Raw genomic sequence first — 17181 nt, 5'->3', positions numbered from 1 at the left:
GTAAAATTATTAGACTTTAAAGAAGATAGAAGTTAATTTACATATCCAGGTTAAAATATCAAGTCACACATAAGGGAAAAAAAATCGATCACCATCAGATTTTCTGACCACAATACTTTTTCTTAGAAGAAAATGTAGTAACATATTTAAGGTCCCCAAAGGAGGGGAATGCAAGCCAAAACCTTTGTGCACAGGCCAATTTATTTTCAAGTGTAAAAGCAGCAGACAAATTGTCATCATTACACAAGAACTAAAAGAATATTGTTCTCATGAGCCCTCCCTTAGACTCTGTTAGAGAAAGAGCTACAATCAACCAGAATGCCTTGGGAGGCAACACCTTAAACACTCGCACCGAGCATTAAATATACATTTAAACTTACAATGGAGGCCAAATGAGAGATCTGAGGGAGAGAGTATAAAACGTCTCTATTCTCTGACAATGTAGATTGCAGTATAACTGTAAAAGATGCAGAGCATATGCGAAAACTTTTTTAATTTTAATTTTCTTCCATAATCCTAATGGTAAAAGTGTTGGGGATATTATTCTGAAAGTGCTTTGGAAAAATCAAATTAATAACTTTGTGATAGCTAATTCTCTCATCTACACGTCCCTGGGAATCAGGATTCCTGGTTTGGGAACCAACAGATACAAACGTACGAAAGAGGAGATAATCATCCTAGAGCCGTGAATTTGAAAAGGAAGTGACAGCAGGAACTCATGAGGTATATCTTTTAATCTGTGAATATCCTAGTTCTGCCCACTGAAAAGGCCTGGAAGTGGTGACCTAACCAGCAGCAGGCAGCGTCGCTGGTTTCCAGATCGTGATCTTGGAGACATGGCTGATTCCAAGGCTGGGGCAGGGAATGTACCACATGAGACTGGAAGAGCTTCCGGGCTGACGAATGCATGGTGTCCTCAGAGAGAGCATGGACTCTCCACGCTCTTTTCCATACCTTGCCCTGTGCATCTCTTCCATCTGGCTGTTTCTGAGTGATATTATTTTATAACAAACCAGTAATCTAGTAAGTAAAATGCTTCTCTGAGTTCTATGAGACTAACTTGCTGCTGTAGCAAATTAATGAAACCCAAGGAGGGAGTCACCGGAAGCTCCGATCAATGGCCAGTTGGTCAGAAGCACAAGCGATAACGTGGGCTTGTGACTGGCTTCGGAAGGGGCTGCAGGCAGGGGATGGACTTGCAAGACTGACCCCTTACCCTGTGGGACCTCAAGCTATCTCCAGGTAGACAGTGTCAACACTGAGTTAAGTTCTAGGACGCTCAGCTAGTGTCTCAAAGCGTTGCTTAGTGTGGAGAAAAACCCTCACAGTTGGTGACCAGAAGTATCAGAAATGAAGTATTCTGTGTGATCAGTAAAGGAGACACAAGAGGTGGAGGACTGAGTTTTTCCAAAACAAAGACTGCTTTTACCAAGCAGTTGAAACCACACAATCCTGAGCGAGAAGGAGCGTGCGGGGAGGAAGGCTGGGTCGTGTAAAGCCCTATCATCAGCTAAGGTCTTACATTTTATTCACTGAATAGATCTGAGCAGTGAGGCGTCAGTCTGCTCTGTGGAGAACGGACTGGAGAGAGTAAGACTGAACACGTGTCGATGGATTAGGAGGTTACTGAACGTGTCCACGTGAAAAATGACAATGACTTGGATCAAGACGGTGGCTGTGGAGGTGAATAACTGACTGGATTTGAAGTGTATTTTAAAGGTGAAATCAACAGGACTTGGCCATGGAATAAACAGGGAAAAGAGAGAAAAGGAGGTGTCAAAAGTTTTGGCTTTAAAAATATAAAAGCTTGTATTTTTTACACAGATTTTATACTACAATAGTTCACATGCCCTATTGCTTTGATTGCCACAATCACACAATGGGATCAACACTATTATCCCCTTTACAGATAAAGAAAAGAAGGCTCAAAGGAGTCGAGGGGACTGCCTGTTGTTAATCTAGTACATGAACTGGAAAATCGCATCTTTCAGCAAGAAAGCCATCAAAGACCGTGAGGGTTGGTCAAAGAACGAAGGAACCAACTAGAAAGACTCCCACGGACCAAAGAGAGAACAACTTGAGCGCTAATAAAGATAACTGCTGTGGTGAGTTAAAACACATCAAATATTATCTGCTCCCTGAGTCTCTAAATTGCCCTCCACAGAAAACACCCTAACCATAATCAGTTGCCGTTAGAGGATGCTAGGGACCTGACTCTATGTTGAAAACCAGCAAATACAGAGAAGATTTCAAGCTATGATCCTGCCTTTCCCTTGAAAACTCTACCACTGGGTAATCAAATAGTAGATGAGCCCAAGTTTCTCTTTGTAGAAGTATTCCAGCTAGTAAATAAAGAAGAAATGATGAATAGGACTGTTACCATTCCGCAGTTTCTAATGAAGTGAAGAATCTAGGCACTGGTTGTCAGTGGCTGCTAGCAGGACAAAAATGACAATCAGACATTCTATGCTTCTCAGTGAAGAACAAAATACCACTTATGGTGAGATTTTTCCAAAGAAAACTCTAAGGGACACCTAGGAATTAAAATAGACTCAAAAGACATATTTTGAAATAGAGCAATCCTCAACAAAACACTAACAAACCAACTCCAATGACACAGTAAAAGGATCGTACACCACGATCCACTGGAATTTATTCCAGCGACGTGAGGACTTTTCAACATCTGAAGATCAATCAGTGTGATAGCCACATTAGCAGACCGAAGAATAAAAACCACGCGATCATCTCAAAGACGCAGAAGTCAAGCAGACAGGCAGGGTTGACAAAACGATAAAGAAAAGTAGGTACGTGGGAAGGACTAGAAAGATCAGAGAGTGGTTGCTCACGTGAGAAGTGCGGGGCTGTTCGGGGAAAGGTGCTGTCAAGGTCCCCTTCCTTGACCTGGTGCTGGTCACAGTGGTTATGGCCTCGTGCAGGAGAGTCTGTGGCTTCCAAAAAGAAGAGGGCTCGGAACAGGACCCCGGCAAGAGCATCGATACCGGAGGAAAGAGTAGAAGATGAAAAAGGACCAAGAGGATGGAAACGCTGTGGACCAAGATCCAGAGGGAAAGTGGGAAAAGGTGCCTCAAACCCAAAGGGAGAGAAGGAAGGGGTGAGCACGTGGGGACCCAGCGAAACAGGTGATTCTCGTGGGAGGCCCTGGAACACATGACCTCTCAGCAGCGTCTCACAGGATTAACCACCAGCACCTTGAGAAGCTCTCCTTGCCTGGCTTGGGTCACATGCTGGTTCTCATTCTCACCCTCTGCCTGGTTCTTCGTTGGCACCTTTTGCTGTTCAGATACCATGAACGTCGGAATTCTTCCAAAGTTCTGGCATTACTTTCTTTTTCCCTTTTATCCATTCTTCTGCGCCATGCCAATTACTAGTGCTCTCGCACGTCTGAGGTAGTCAATCTGTGCGTCTGGTTCTAAACCTTCTCTTCAGCTCCGACTGCTTGCTGAGCATTTCCACGTGGACTCTCATTGGAACTTCAAGCTCGATATGTATGGAACCCACCACCAATTCCTTCTCCCTGACCCTGTACATCAGCCACTGTTCTTCCCTCCACGCAGGTCTGAGATCCTGCGATCATCCTAAGAAGTGCCCCATCCCATCAAATCTACCCTAGAATGTCTTGTGAACCAACAACCAACCTCTTCCTTCTTCCCCCGCCACTTCCCCAGCGTAGGATCTCCTTGTGCCTCCCCCATCTTCCTGCGATAAATCCCTCAGCCCACGAGCCCCTGGTGCACTCCGCCCCGCCTACCACCAGGCTGATCTTCCTCAACAGGAACTTGACTGTCAGGGGAAAACAGGATTTTCCTAACATTTCTAAAATCACACCAAATAAGTAACTCCTCATCCCTGCAACGAACCATCCATCACTCAAACAATGGAAAACCAGCAGTATGTGACGTGTCATGGCCGATGCTGACCACCAGAAAACAAAATAAACACAATTCTCCTTTATGGCCTCAAGTTTGCTCACGACTGTCAGAAAATGGAACAAGTTCTCCTCGTTCTGTTAAACTCCTGTCTTTTTTTTTTAATGGAGATTCAGAAGGAAAAGCATGAGCGCAAACAGAATGCAGGAGAAGAGGGCCGCAGGGACACTGGCCCAGGGAAAGGGGAGAGCAGGGACATGGGGGACAGTGTGTGTAACTGACACTGGAAAGCCTGCTATGATTTCATGACCCTTGGCACAGACACATCACTTCACTCACACTGGCTCAGAGTCAGGATCACAGCTGGCTGGAGGGAAATTATGTCGCAGGTGCCCAGAGGCACCTGTTAGAGCCTCAAGGTAAGTCTTTCCCACCAGCCATTGCAACAGTACACCTCCGGCCACGGCACTCTCCTCATTAGCATATTAAACAGATAGTTGAATCTTGGTATTCTGAAATCTGTCCCTCTCCGTTTAATATTTAATCCATTTTCTACAAAGCTGAGAATTATAAGAGCAAGGGCAGGTGTGTGTGTGTGTGTGTGTGCGCGCGCGTGCGCGCTGGGGGTGTCACTGAACCCGGAGGAGGAAAGTGATGGGAAAAGGATCCTCTCAGTGGTTCTAAAACTTGGCTGGGCACTGGGGTCATTTGGGGAGACTTTGTAACTCCCAGTGCACAGGCCCTCCTGCCCTCCGGGGTGGGGGTGGGGAGGGGGCAGGCACCAGTGCTTTTTGCAACACCCCAGGTGACTCGCACGGGCAGCCAAGGTTGTAAACCGGTGTCCTCTCCCCGAAGTCATCCAACTAGGCCTCTCCCCGGGATCACCACCAGCACTATAAAACCACGCCTTCCTATTTCCAGTATTTACTTTAAAACTTCTCCTTTGAGGGGGCTGAGAACCAGGGCTACAGACGGAGCTCCTCGGGGCCGCCCTGGAGCAGCTCTGTCCTCACTGCTGATTTTAGTACAACAGAGCAGCGCAGTGAGAACAGACTGGCCCCCAAAGTGATCTGAGCGGCCTGAAGTGAGAGTCGTTGGTGCCTCCTGCCCACTGATGCTGGCCCAGTTCGTTTGGTGCCTTCATGCCTTGCTCTTCTTTGGTGTGACCACCTGTGCGCACCGAGGCTGCAAGCCCCTCCGCGGGCAGGGTCACATCTGACCCCGACCCCTCCCAGCGCCCTGCAGCACGCCTGGCACACAGGAGGGGCTCTACGTATGGCCTTCTGATTCTTCTAGGGTCTTTCACTCCCATTAAATAGAAACGTTGTTAAAACATTTTACATTTTAACAAGCTTCCTCTGCCTTTGACTGTGTTTCTGTTCACATCTCTAATGTGTCCTCTCCCCTCACCTCTCTTGTGGTTTCCGCCACACTTTGCTTGACAAACCCCGCTTCTCCAGAGGGCTCCCTCTTGGTTTGGTTTCCATGGAAACCTGTCTCTGGGGGAGAAAAGTGTATTTGCTGCAGGTGAACCGTTAAGGCCCACTGCCTCAGGATGAGGAGGTCACCGAGGGAGGTGGAAAAGCGTTGGGAGGGAGCGTCCCCAACTCCAGGGCGCGCGAGCACACTTCCTGCCGGCCCCATCCCGTGTCTACAGGGCGGAGATCGTTTTGAAAACTCAGCTCGAGCCAGAAGCAGATTAACAGGGTCGCCTTGCCACACGGGGTCAGGCATGCCACCTCCACGTACTGCTACTCCGGAACGCTTGCCCTTCAGGGCATGCTGTCGAGCAGGCAACCGGGAGGCTTTCCGGTGCAGAAGAGAGAGCAAAGGCGGCCCCCTGGCGGGACGGCAGGACCGGACGGGCTATTACTCAGAACAGCCCAAGGCTGGGATGCAATCCCAGCCAGGCCCACAAGGGGTCACAGTGATTCTGTGGAACCTTATTCCTCATCATCTTCACCAGGAAAAAAGTAACTGCCTTTTCTTATATAAATTTTATCTGCTTACGTATTTATTTTTAACGGAGGTGCTGGGGACTGAACCGGGACCCTGTGCATGCTAAGCACGCGCTCTACCCCTGAGCTACACCCGCCCCCACCAAAGGAGCTGCCTGGTAGCTAGCTGGGACGCAGCCTCCCAAGACTCAAGGAGACTCTCAGGAAATTCGCGAATGTTGGTCCGTTGAGAAGGCAGCTATGCCAGCAGGGACAGGGACCACACAAACAGAGCCCCCAGTCCACCCCAGACACTCCTCCCACTCAGTAGGACCCACAGTTTAAGATGCAGCGCGTGATGGGGACTCTGGGCACTAGTTAGCATTTACTCTCAAACAAGAAACCACAGGAGATGCCCATAATTTCGGGGAAGCATCTGAGGAGGAAAAACCACTTGTCTTTAGGTGATGTCAAGGTTCACAGGCTCCACTCTGACGAGAGGGCTGTGCTGCTCCCACCAAATTGCTCTGTCCTTCCCGCAGCATTCCAGCGGCCCACCCAGCAGGCTGAGGACCAGGACGGGCAGCAGCCGAACCGGTCAGGCCTCACTGTCTGAGCCCCCTGGACCATTTGAGGCCTGAAGCAGGTGAGGAGGATGAAGTTCATAAATCAAAATTCTATTTGTAAAAAACAAAAAACTCTACTTGTTAGGGCATCATAGTAGTGTTAACCTAAAACCATAAAACAGCCAGTTGTTTTTACCAGCGTATCGGGTTTACACGGGAGCAGTAAAGAGTATCAGCTCGGGGCCATGCAACTATGGTGGGCCACATGCAAGTCTGGTAGAGCCTGGGAGGGGAACTCTTTCCTAGAGGAGACGAGGGAGTTGGGAGGGGCTGTTATAAACAATAAGATCATTGGGGGAAACTGGGAGTTTGAAGTATCGTGGCTTTTCATTGGCTGAGCTGTTGCCAGGTGAGGCGAAATCGTCCCGCTTCCTGCTGGGTGGTAAGGCAGGGTCACTTCCTGCAGGAGGTGCAAGGTCCGTCTCTTCCTGGTGGGATCTGTGTTGACATGGAGTGACACATGCACGAGAGCGCCCTTTCTGGCCTCCAGACGTCAGTTTAGTGAGCTTTCCCTTTATTAATTTTCACAGTCGTCCACTGGAACAGGCCTCAAATAGGTTGTAAACCTTTTAACACTCAGATTCCAAGTCCTAATCTTAGATTTTAACATAATTGACTCCGCCTCTCTTTGATTCCTCCTCTTGCTTCCTCCTTCAACTGCCTTTTCTGCACTTCTGTTCTGTTTTAGTTTCTTATATCCCATCTCTTCCATTACCATCTCATTATTTGACTGTTGTGGGGATGTTTCCATGGTGATGCCAAGACACATCTGCATAGAAATTTGGCTACAAGAAACTTCTAGGTTCTTAGCATGCCATCAAAGTCTGGCTCATCCACCTGTGGGACCCAAAAGTCCAAAGGGTGGCTGGGTATCCGTCTTCTGTCTCCTGCACCTGTGTGTTTTATGGCTGAAGGAAAGTCGAATCAACCAGAGATAAGCACTTAGCAACACGTGAGTCAGGAGCAGGACTCCTTGAAAATATTCCTTTCACTGTCATGAATCTGCCTGCCCATCATATCCATGAGGGCTTCAAGTCTAGAACCTTGGGACTGGCATGCAGGGACGGTCCTGGGAGTGACCCTGGGTGGTGCTACTCAAACGTCCTCCAACCCAATGTCTGAGAAGACACACGGTGGAGGGACCCACCCCAAGGAGGGGCTGCTAAATGAGACTGCTCTGTGGGACCCGTCCTTGCCAACCTTTCTGACCAGCCACGATTCTGCTAGAAGAGCTGGACTTCTTGATCAGGGGTGAGAGCCTGCCCCTCACCCAGCAACCCTCGTTGTGACAACGGGGGCAAAAAGAGAGAGAGAAAGGATACCAGAACTCCTTCACGTAGTTGTATTTATCGAGGGCCAATCAGACACCGGGCACTGGACAGGGGGGCAGAGCTGTGAGACGTGAGAGGGGCCAGAGCAGAAAGTCAGTGACATCAAAGCATCATCAGAACCCAGGGGTAAAGGAAGGACAAGGAAGGGCACCCACTGAGCAGGGCGCCACTGCCCTGCGTGTGTCCACGGGGCCCCAGGGAAACGGGAGACACCCAGGTATTTACAAGGCAGTGGGTGGGCGCGATTAACAGAGGCGGGAACAGAGTCATGAGAACAGAGAAGTTTCCTCCCGTCCTCTGGGGAGAGAGCCAGAAAGGAAGGGGCTTTGGATGTATTTATTTATTTATTTCCCTCTTCTCAGGGTTTATTTCCAGCCTCGCCCCTCTGAGGCTAGCCGTGCCCTTTCTGTGGCATGACTCCACCCTCCGAGGCTGGCTGTGCCCCCAGGCCTGCGCCTTGCAGGTGCAACCTTACGTTACATGGCCTGCTTGTGACGGCAGTGGGCTCCTGTCCAGTCCACACCCACGCTGGCAGTTCCATGTGGTCTTGGGAAGTATGACCCACGAGCCACAGGTGGAGCCACACGTGTAGCCAGTGACGCTGAAGCCTGAGGAGCAGGTGGCCAAGTTCCCCCTGGAGGGGACACTCCGGCAGTTCAAGCCAAGATTCCTTATTACCTCAAGAATTAGGGTCTATGTACCACAGCCAAGACATGGAAACAACCCAAATGTCCATCAACAGATGACTAGATAAAGATGTGGTACATATATACAATGGAGTACTATTCAGCCATAAAAAAGAATAAAATAATGTCATTTGCAGCAACATGGATGGACCTGAAGATCATCATTCTAAGTGAAGTGGGCCAAAAAGAGAAAGAAAAATGCCATATGGCATCACTCATATGCAGAATCTAAAAAGAAAAAATAAGGACACAAATGAAGTCCTTATTATTTATAAGTTTTACATGATTGATTTCTTGAGAATGTGCAAGCACATTTGACTGTCCTTTATGATTGAATTACTGCATTCTGTTGATTCTTACTTTGTGGTTGGCTTTATTCCTTTGATAACTATGTAAGTTTAAAAAGCTAAAGTTCTAAACTGTTCTTAGAAACAATGATCAGTACACATGTGTAAACTAAAAACAATATGTGCAGCATATTGTCTATAAATATCTACATGAAATATAATGTGTATGTGCAGTCAAACTGTAATAATTCTACCTAATAAAACTGAAAAAGGAAAAAAAAGAACTAGGGAGCTGGTGACATCCTGGATCTCACATTGATGGCTTCATCCACGGGGCTCCGTGACTTGCCACACAACAGCAGCCCCAGGACCAGGAGGAGGAGAAGGGAGGAAGCCTCCATCCTGCAGAACTCAGCAGACCAAATCCTGCTTCGTTGCTAATGGTGACTCCTGGTGGCCACGTGGAGCCCCAGGGGCGGGTGGGAGTCGCTGAGTCAGACCGCGGAGCAGGTGCCAAGTTGCACCATCCGGTTGATCAACCGCGCAGAGGTCTCAGGTAGATCCAAACCATTGCTTCCACTTACTGAAACTGCTCGTGATCATCCAGAAATGAAGCAGTTGCAGGCAAGGAACAGATTTTAAAGACGAAAATGTGCAGAGAAATGTGGTCTAAAAAGTATTTAACTCCGAGGTCTCTGCCACCGCCTTTCAATTATCTCAGAAGGAATCCCTTGCTCCTTAATTACAGCTCTTTGGAGCCCACGGGGCTTTCAGAAATAATCACATCACGTGGTGGGAACCAGGAGCCCTTCCTTCGGGTGAAAGTGTAAATTCAAGCGCTGGGGACAGGGAGAGGAGCCCGGGCAACTGCGTCCCATCCCGGCAGGGCCTGTGGCTGTCGGGAAGCCACCGGCTCCCCACAGAGGAAGCCAGGGGCAATCAGCCCGAGAGGGAGATCCAAGCACTCAGCGATTCTGATGTGCGTAACACCGAGAACGCTGTGCTGAGAGCCTCAAAGCAGAAGAAGAAACTGAAAGTTCTTTAGCTGAAAATCTGAAAACCACTGTGGGAAGACGGACTAAATGGAGTGGTAACGCCACCAAAATTTGCAGGAAAAAAAAAAGGAGGGAGGTTAGAAAAAGCGTGAAGTTAGCCTTGGAAATGTGTGTGTAGTGAGTAAAAGCCCCGTGTCTGCGTCACAAGAATACCGTTTACTGTGGATGAACAACGACGCAGCCACCGACACAAAGCAGTTAGCAGAGAAGCTGCAGAAGTCCTGCAGGTCTCCCGCCCGATGTGGAATCATAGCTTCTGCTTCTGGTCCTCGGTGGAGTCCGACTGAGCTCTGCTCCGGGCGCAGAGGGATCAGGTGCCAGAGCCCAGAAAGAACAGAACTGGAAACAGAAACTGGGCAGAGCTGGAGTTCCGAAAGAACACACTGCAGCTCTCTCAAAGCTGGACCAAGGACCGGACCAGGAGACTCTTCTTGACCCTGAACTTTTCTCACCCTCGTTGTACCAGGCCCCTCCCCGACATCCGTGCCCTTTTCTGTAAGTGTGTGGTCACCTCCTTGTCTCAGAGTTGCCGCCTGTACTGCTGCAACATGCAGTTCCCCCAACAGGAATACAAAGGGTTAAGAATTCTGCGCCGGGCTCTCTTCCTGGTTTTGCTCACTCTGGACTTCAGATGCTTAACTAGGACTGTCCGCATAGCGTCCAGATATTTACATATACTATTTACAGCAGTGTTGTTTAAAAAAAAAAAAAGACTTTAAGAAGACTCCAAAAGCATTAGTTGAGAATGACTACACTCAGACTGCAGAAGAATGACATTCAAATCATGACGTGATTATAAAGGATGAACAGTGGGCTCTGAGGTCCATTTCTAATTCCTCCAAGAAACCAGGGATAAGGAGGCGGAGCCTTCCCTGGGGCCGCACGAAATCCCGAAGTGAGGTGCAGGAGTGGAAGGTGAGGAGGGGCGTGCGAGCCTCAAAGCCCACGGAGTGAGATGAGCGCAGTAAATCGTGCAGTCGGCACCTGCTTCTGCTCGCTCTATGAAACCGCAGCTTTTTCTTCGCGACACACAATGAAGACCCAAGGAGGACCCCAAGGGGCTCCGCGTGGAGGACCACCAGTCACCCACACTCGCGTCTTTCTCCCGCCTCATCTTCTCATGATAGCTGTGTGTCACCTACCCACGCCCCAGACCACCGGCTGAAGGGAGATGCAGGTCATCTTCAGCCGGTCTAAAGCAGAGAACGGGTGCTGCCGAGGGCCAGGGTAGGAACCAGGGGGGCGAACTACGAGGGCAGAGGCCGGGAGCACCAACAGGAAGGCCAGCGGACGAGAGCCGCAGCAGAGGGCAAGGTGAGGCCTCGGGGGCCTGTGCTCGGGTCAGCCTCCTCTGCGACACAGGGGCGAGGCCACCAGCTTCCAGAAGCTGAGGAGGGGTAAAGCGGTAATCTGAAAAGAATACTTAGAATACACCGTCTATACCATCTATTTAAAGGTTTCCAACAAACGAAAACCCGTGTCATTGTTTATGGATACCAAGCGGCCGGACGTGGGCCGGAATGCTGATGACGCCTGGAACTGGGCGGGGAGGGAGGGTCCAAGAAGGAAGGGATCCGTAAGGCTTCTTAGAAGGATTCACTTCTAAGCAGAAATGGCGAAATCTTCACATACCTTTAAGCCATCAGAGGGCCTTGGAAGTGCCTGTTAGATTTCTGTGCTCCTGGGGAGGTGTGAAATCATTCACAATTTAAAACGTTTTTTAAAAAAGTGTCACTAAGTCAGAAGCAGCAGCTGTGAAGGCCCAGGAGGCGTCAGCCCAGGGTCTCTCCCACGGATTTTCCCATGCCAGGTAGTCCTTACCTCGGGGACGTCACCGTCACTGAGACAGTCCTTGATATGCATGTCCCAAACCTTCCCACAGATCATTCTTTTTCCCCAAATGCTATTGGTTTCTATCAGGTTGATTTGTTAAGCTCGGAACAAGCCAACCTTCTGACATACTGTATGATTTCATTAATAACCAAATGGGGGGGATAAATTAGGTGTTTGGGATTAACAGACACACACTACTGCATATAAAATAGATAAACAACAAGGACCTACTGTAGAGCACAGAGAACTAAATTCAATTTCTTTTAATGACATATAATGGAAAAGAATCTGGAAAGGAAATACATACGTATGTGTATGTATAGCTGAATCACTCTGCTGCACACCTGAAACTAACATTGTAAATCAGCTAGACCTCAATAAAAAAATAAAATTTTAAAAATAAATAATGGAATGATCATAGCTAATATAACTCCTCTAGGCAATTATTGTATTGATATTTACATATGTACAAAGTTATATATAATCATATAACATTTTATTTTATAATTGCACCTATAAATTATATTCATATGATCATATTTATACTTCGTACTTTAAAATACTTTGTATGCTATGCTTTCATGTACAGAATTAGATGTGTGTGTGTAATTATTGTAACTACTCTTGCTCCTATTTTATAGACAAGTAGACTGGTGCTGGGGCGTGACAGAGCTTGGTCAGGGTCTCACGAGCACTAGGGGGCAGAGATGCATTTAGACCCAAGTCTGTCTTGCTCTGAAGCCCCTTCTCTGCCCAGAACTGCTCTACAGGACACAGCGTCCACAGAGAAGGGCACAGTTCCAACCAGAGACCTCCAGCTTTTATCACTTTATGTTTTTGATTTTGCGGGTGTGTACTGGAGGGGAAAGACAATAATTTTCAGAAGAGAGATGAAGAGATCACAGGGTGTGTCTCAGTTTCAGTTGAGAACAGTGTCCACTGGTGTCTTCATCAGCGGGCGGCATCCTCTGGTAAAATGAGCCGTCAAACAGCTGCTCCCGTGGGGGTCACTCTGGGCCTCGGGACTGGACTTTCCCACCACAGGCCTTCCCCCACAATTAAACACAGCAGGTTACTTGGTAACAGGATCGGCGGAGCTCAGAAAGCCAGCAGGCGCTGGGCAAAGGTGACACTGCTGGGCCGGGAGAGAGCCCAGGTGGTCCCAGCCTCATCATAACTAACTACAGTTGCAAGGACCCCATTTCCAAATACGGTCACTTTCTGAGGTCCTGGAAGTGGGGACTCCAACCCGTAACACAGCCCAGGATTGAGATGGATGACAGGGTGTCTGGGCTCAGCCTCAGCTGGGGGCGGGGCACAGCAGGGCTCCAATTTCAATGCTCCAGACACACTAGGAGAATGGAGGAAGGAATGGCAGCCCCCACTGGGTTTCGGATGTGGCCTGAGCGCATGGCACAAAGGAGTCACTGTTGCCATCACCGTCGCCATCACCGTCGCAGTTGCCATCACCATCGCAGCCGACAAGGGCTGAGCACTTCCGGAGTGTGCTGTTGTACAGGACCGGACACGGTGAACCCTCCACTCAGACCTGTGGGGCAGGTTTGAGCATTATCCCCCTTCTGTAAAGGAGGACACTGCAGCTCAGAGAGGGGAGCAGTTTTGTCCAAGCTTCCAGCCATCAGTGAAATAACGCAGGCTGCACTCAGTCCGCAGACTCCGAAGTCCGCGCTCACCTTCCCACGCTGCCCGTGCTGACCCTGCTGAACACGGGGCTGCCTGGGTCTCCAGTGGGAGAAGAAGAGGTGGGTCCAGTGGGAACCACGTGGCACTGGTGTGCTTCCCGCCGCAGGCGTGCTGCGGGCGGGGAGTTAGGGCGCGCTGCTGTGTGTGCTCCCCAGTGGGGAGGGCGCCTGAGCAGGGAGCCTGGAGAGCTGGGTTCTAGGTAGCTCTGTCCCCAGGCTGCAGGTGTCACTCATCTGTCTGTCTGTCAGTGGCCTCACCCATGAAACAAAACCCATCAAATGATTTAACATTTCCCTCTTGCCCTAAAATTCTATCATTTCTATAAAGAATATAATTCAAACATTCTCCCTGCTGTCTCCCGAAGCACAATTTGTAAATGTGTACATTTACGTTAACTGTACATTTGCACATAAAACAGGAGTTCCTCCGTCACTTGCTGTTGGCTTTGGGGATGGGTGGTCTTGGGTGGAAGGCCATCTGCATTCACCTCAAACCATTCATCCGGGGACTTCACTTCACGGTTGGGGGTGGGGGTAGAAGGATTGACTGGCCGTTTAGCATTCGTACAGCATTCGTCATCCAGAAGAAAAACGCCATATACACGTAAGAGCGTTGGCAGCCTGGAAACAACCTTGTCTCCCTCACTCCTTCAGAACCTGCCAGCAAAATCCCTCTTTGTACAAACGCTGTCATGCTGCAGTGAAAGAATTTCAAAGAGAAGCCATGGGAACATCTCCCACCCTTTCCCCTGCTATTCACCACCGTTCCCAAACAAACGTGTCTTTATGTCTGACGTGCTCAGACCTCGAGAACTCTGGGCAGAATCTGACCACGTTTTTCCACTTGGAAGTTGGCTCAGCCGGCAGCCTTCGGGCAGAAACTCCCCATGCGGGAAGAGCAGATTTCTTCTCCCACACGCTCTGCTCTGTCCTGAGGTCTGTCCTGAGGTCCCCTCTACCCTCCCAGGGTAGAGGAGAACCCAGGCGATATGTGGGCAGGGAGCTGGAGGTGGGGGAAGCTCTGCGCCTGGGTGGCTACGAGCACACCGGTAAGGAGCCAGCACCGATGAACGTCAAGACGTCAGACAGTCCTTCAGCAGCTCCGAGAGGGTGGGGTTGGCATGGGCCAAGGGAACAGGAGGCAGAATGGCCCAAACAGCTCTGAAAAGGAAGAACCCAGTTAGAAGGCCAACTCTACCTGATTTCAAGACGTATTATGGATCTACAATATGTAAGATGCTGTAGTTTTTAGTGTAAAGATGCAGAAATCGATGAACAGAAGAGACTAGAAACAGACCAATATAGATGCGGTGAATTGATTTTTGACAACAGTATCTCAGCAATTCAAGGGGGAAAGAATGCTCTCAACAAATGGTCCTAGAACAATTAGGTGTCCACGGGCAAAAAAAATCAACCTGGACCCTTACCCAACACCATAGACAAAAGTTAAGAGAAATGCAAACATTGTAAACTGACTAGACTTCAGTAAAAAAAAAAAAAAATTAAGAGAAATGGATCAAACACCTAAATGTAAGAGTTAAAACTAAAACTTGTAGAAGAAAGCAGAAGAGAAAATCCTACTGACTTTGGTTTTGGCCAAGATTTCTTAAACACGAAACAAAAAGCACAAAGTACAAAAGATAAAGCAAATAAATTTGACTTTGTCAAAATTAAATTTTTGCTCTTCAAAAGGAAATGAAAAAAGAAATTTCAAAAAGACATAGATAGTGAGAAAACATACGAAACATAGATGCAACAAATTCCAACAAAGACTCTTACAACTTAGTAAGAATTCATCTGAACCAGTAAAAACATACCCTAAAGGTTTGAACGCACACTTCATCAGAGGTCCACTGCTAACAAGCGTGCGCCGAGACACTGACCATCCAAAGTCACCGGCGGGCAGATGTGCGTCAGAGTCACCGTCGGGGACTGCCGCACTCCCACCAGAATGAATAACGTCTAAGGCCGACCACACCGTGTGCTGGTGAGCCACACGGCGCAACCAGACCTCCTAACGCTGCCCGCTGTCCGTGAGAATGTGAAGTGCTGCAGCCACTTTGGAAAACAGTTTTTTCTTGGAAGATTAAACACACACATACCATACAAGCCAACCATTCAACTCCTAGGTGTTTATGCAAGAGAAGTGAAAGTGTACATACAGAGGAACATAAGTGCACAAATACACATGAATGTCACAGCAGTTTCACTGGTAATAACAGCCCAAACTGAAAACAGCCCCAATGCCCACCAACAGGTGATCGGGACACCTGTGCAATAAATGCTGCTCACCAGTAACAAGGGGTTAAAGCACTGACACAGGCAGAAACATGGCTGAATCTCAAAACTCACAGTGCTGAGTGGAACAAATCAGACAGAGCACACACGGTGTGCTTCCATCTGCGTGAAATTCTAGAACAATACAGACTCAGCCACAGCGGCTTGGTGGCCTGCCCCAGGGGCTCGCCCAAGGCCTGGGGCACGAATGCCCTCGGGCGCCCCACTTCCCTGCAGCCCTTCTGCTCCCCTGCAAAGTCTCGGCAAGCACACAGGCAAGAGGCGAGCTCGTGCGTGTTTGGACAGTAACTGTGAAACACCCCTTCCTTGCACTAGGAACGCGTTCCGTGGGCTTCCTCCGGCCGGCCGGGGGCACTGCCCCTTCTCCGCGGACGTGGCGAGGCGCCTGCCCCTCAGAGCCACCCCGTCTGGGTTTGGCAGGGCTGGAGCGGGGGGCTGCCTGCTGTCGCGGCCGCATGAGGCGGGTCCCCCGACTCAGACCCAGGCGCCAGCCCCCGGTGAGCCCCGCCAGGGCTTCTGCCGAGACTTTACAACCAGCCTTGCCGACTTCTTTCAAGGGGCATTCATCCTCCGGCATTTCCCCCGACTTTTTAGGACTTAGCCCAGCCCCACGCTTTGTTCATTCAGGGCGGGATCCGCGCGAGCCCTTCCCGGCTGTTTCACTTCCCTCCCTGCTGCGCCGGCCTGGGCGACGGCCAGCCCGCTGACGGCCGTCACCCCAGAGGGGACCATGCAGCCTTCCCAGCCTCCGGCTCCCCTCACCTCCCAGAAGGCCAGCCTGGCTCTATATTTAAAAGCCACTTCATCAGAACACCTTGTCTTATCTCCCCTCCAAATCTCTCTTGGCAGGAAGAGAATTAAGGCAACGACCCAGAGCCGGGTAAGCATCCGGCGGCCCGGGGGTGCAGGGGGAGACAGAGGGCAGGTCAACGTCTGCTAGCCTCACTTTGCCCATTAAGGTCCTTTCCAGAAAACCTCTCCAGAAGGGGAGAAACCTCTTCTGTGTTTTAGGATGGCTAGCGCCTGCAAAGGAACAAGGGAGTGGGCATGGCGTTCTGCCTGGGCGAACGTGACCGCTGAAGACCTGTTCAGCTCTGCGCTTTCGGAGGGAAGTGTCTCTGATGACCTGCGGTTTCCTGACACGCTCAGTGCCTCTGAGAGGCGTGGGATGGGAGAGCCAAGTGCAAGGACAGAGGCGACGCTGGCCTTGAAAACTGGACTGGACTTTGCTCCCACCATGAGGATCAGAGTCCACGCTTTTGTTGAATTTTGTCAGCAACTGGGACTCAGGGCTGAGCCCCAACTCTGGGCACAGATGCTCGTCCACAGACGCCTGGGAAAATCTCCTAATGAGGACTGATGGAAGTCTAATTTTCCCCGGACCACACCAGCCTTGGGACATTCAAGGACGCGGATGACAGCCCACGAGGGTTTGGCCCCAGGAGATTCCCAGAGCCCCGGCTCTCCTCCTCACCCCCTCCTTATGTGCTCCAGACGCTTCTCCTCTTAGCTGTTTCTGCTTCTCACTTTTCAGAGGT

The sequence above is a fragment of the Camelus dromedarius genome, chromosome 19, assembly GCF_036321535.1.
Source record: "Camelus dromedarius isolate mCamDro1 chromosome 19, mCamDro1.pat, whole genome shotgun sequence".
NCBI classification, from domain to species: Eukaryota; Metazoa; Chordata; class Mammalia; order Artiodactyla; family Camelidae; genus Camelus; species Camelus dromedarius.
Note: the sequence above shows the minus strand (reverse complement) of the source record.